Here is a 2,500-nt window from a genome sequence, read left to right as displayed (position 1 = left end):
ACTCTAAAAGGAGCACACAGTCTGCCGCTTATCTTCAGCACACTCTCAACATTACTGTACAACACCTTGATCTTAGCTATGAAACCAGCGCTGAACCCAAACTTCCCCAGAACTTTCCAGAGAACCGTGTTCAACGCGGTCAAAGCCTTTTCCTGATCTAGAGAAATCAGACCAGTATCCATACCCACCCAGCTGGAGACCTCCAAAACATCCCGAATGAGGTGGACGTTATCCACCATGGACCTGCCGGGCACACAGTAGGTCTGGTCCCATGGAGGACCTGCCCCATAGCTCCCCTCAGCCTGGAGGCCAGGACCCTGGACAGAAGCTTGTAATCCACACACAGCAGAGACACAGGGCGCCAGTTACCGATGTCCTGCGGGTTTCTGAAGGCCAGCACTGCCCTCGGCAGGACATCGCATGGAACCAGAGGCCAGACTCTCGTTGAAGACGTCCAGGATGTCCCTTCGGACATCCCAGTATTTTTGTAAACTCAGCGGGAGGCCCGATCCGGGCGCGCTTCCTGCATTCCTGCAGGGCAGCTCTCAGCTCTTGGGGGTTATGGGTCTGTCGAGCTCTCATTAGTCTCCTCGGAGACCTGAGGCAGCTCCGCACAGAGCCCCACCGTCGACCCTCCCTCCTCCCTATACTCAGTAGCATAAAGGGAGGAGTAAATCCCCACCGCACGCTGCCGGATCTGGCTTGGCTCCACAACCGGCTGCCCTGCGTCCGTCAGCAGTGAGTGGATCACTCGCCTGCCCACTCCTCTTCTCCAGGTCAAGAAGAAGCTAGAGGAGTGTCCATCTCCGCGATGGTCTGAATCGACCTGACCAGTGCGCCTTTGTACTTTAACTGAACAGGCTCACAGAGCCGCCTTTTTACTTTGAGGACTTCAACATGTCCTCGATCTCCTGTGGACTCGCTCAAACTTTCTAGGTCCACTATCTCAGTCTCCAGGTCCTTCATAGATCTGGTGACGTCTCTAGTGACGTTGAAAGTGTGCTGCTGACAAAGGAGCTTAATTTCTACCTTACCAATGGTCCCACCACTGCTCAAGATTATTAAAATCACTCTTCCTCAGCCCAAAAAATGCCCCAAAAATAAAACAACACCTCTCTAAAACTCCTATCGAAAGTTAAAACTGTATTAAAATGCCAATATGCGCTCCTGGGTAAAAAGTTCCTGATAAAACATGACATAAAACCAAAGAGTGATCAGTAAACCAGTCGAATAATGCTGCACATTTTAAAAATACTAAAATGGTGCTTAAAAACATAAATACGGTCTAACCTGGCTGAGGAGATCCTTCCCTCCCTAACGTGGGACCATGTGTACTGTCGGCAGTCCGGATGCATCCTTCTCCACACGTCCACCAGACCATGAGAATGGACCAGCCTCCTCAGAACCTGCTGTGAAGCTGGATGTGGTTCTGTGTGGTTTCTGTCATTAAAATCATCCTCTGTGCAGTTAAAATCCCCCCCCAAGAATAAAAAATCCTCCGAGGCACAGTCATTTAAAACATCATTAATTTTGAATAAAACCAGCTTCCTCTCTGCCCCGGTTGTCGGAGCATAGACATTAATTAAAACAACATTAAAAAGGTCGAACCGTGCTTTCACAAAGAACAGCCTCCCCTCCACGATGTGTTTGACCTCCAGTGACCGCGGGCTGAAGGCCCTGGAGAAGAGGAAGCCTCCTCCGCTGAGGTTGGTGTTGTGGCTCAGAGAACTTCCCCACTCCCTCCTCCAGTCCGCCTCGTTGGTGCTGTCATGCGTCTCTTGTAAGAAGAGAACATCGTTGGCTTTCATCTTGTTAAATTCATAAATAGATGTTCTCTTCTTACTGTCCTCGCCCATTTACGCTTTAAAACTCCGACTCTGAATGTGTTCATTAAAAGAAAAGAGTTTAAAACAACAAAACTTAAAACCAACAAATCAAATAAAACCCACATTGGAGCTCTCCACCTCCCCTGCTGGATGCACTCCTTACTTTAGAAAAACTTGATCCTAAAACCTCTTGCTTTTCAAATTTTTTTCATATAAATGGCAAGACTGTACCAGTCAGGAAGTGATCCTGACCTCCACTTTTTTTTGTTTTTTTGTTCTGTGTAAAACAGCTAATTTCATCCACTGTATACAGTTTTGAGCTTGACTGTTTGTTAAAATAGAGGAGAGTCGCTGTCCTCTGCCCTCCTCGTCACTGCTGTCCTCCACCGGCCCTGCCTTGACTCCTCCTCCTCCTCCACCCTGCTGGCCTTGGCCTCGCTGCGCCTGGCCGCTTCTTCTTTTTGGGGCCCCTTTCTGCCCCCCTGCTTCCTCCTCATCCATCTCTACCTGCTCCGCCCCCTCTTCCTCTGCACCGTCCTCCTCCACCTCTTCGCCTCCACCCACCTGTCCTACCCCCTCAATGGGCTTCTCACCACCATTGTCCTCATCTTTTTTTCCTTTCCCTCCTTTTTCTCACTTTCCTCATTATTCTCCACCCACTCCCCACTTCCACC

Source organism: Pseudoliparis swirei, chromosome 3 (genome assembly GCF_029220125.1).
Source record: "Pseudoliparis swirei isolate HS2019 ecotype Mariana Trench chromosome 3, NWPU_hadal_v1, whole genome shotgun sequence".
NCBI classification, from domain to species: Eukaryota; Metazoa; Chordata; class Actinopteri; order Perciformes; family Liparidae; genus Pseudoliparis; species Pseudoliparis swirei.
This window is presented reverse-complemented; position numbering follows the sequence as displayed.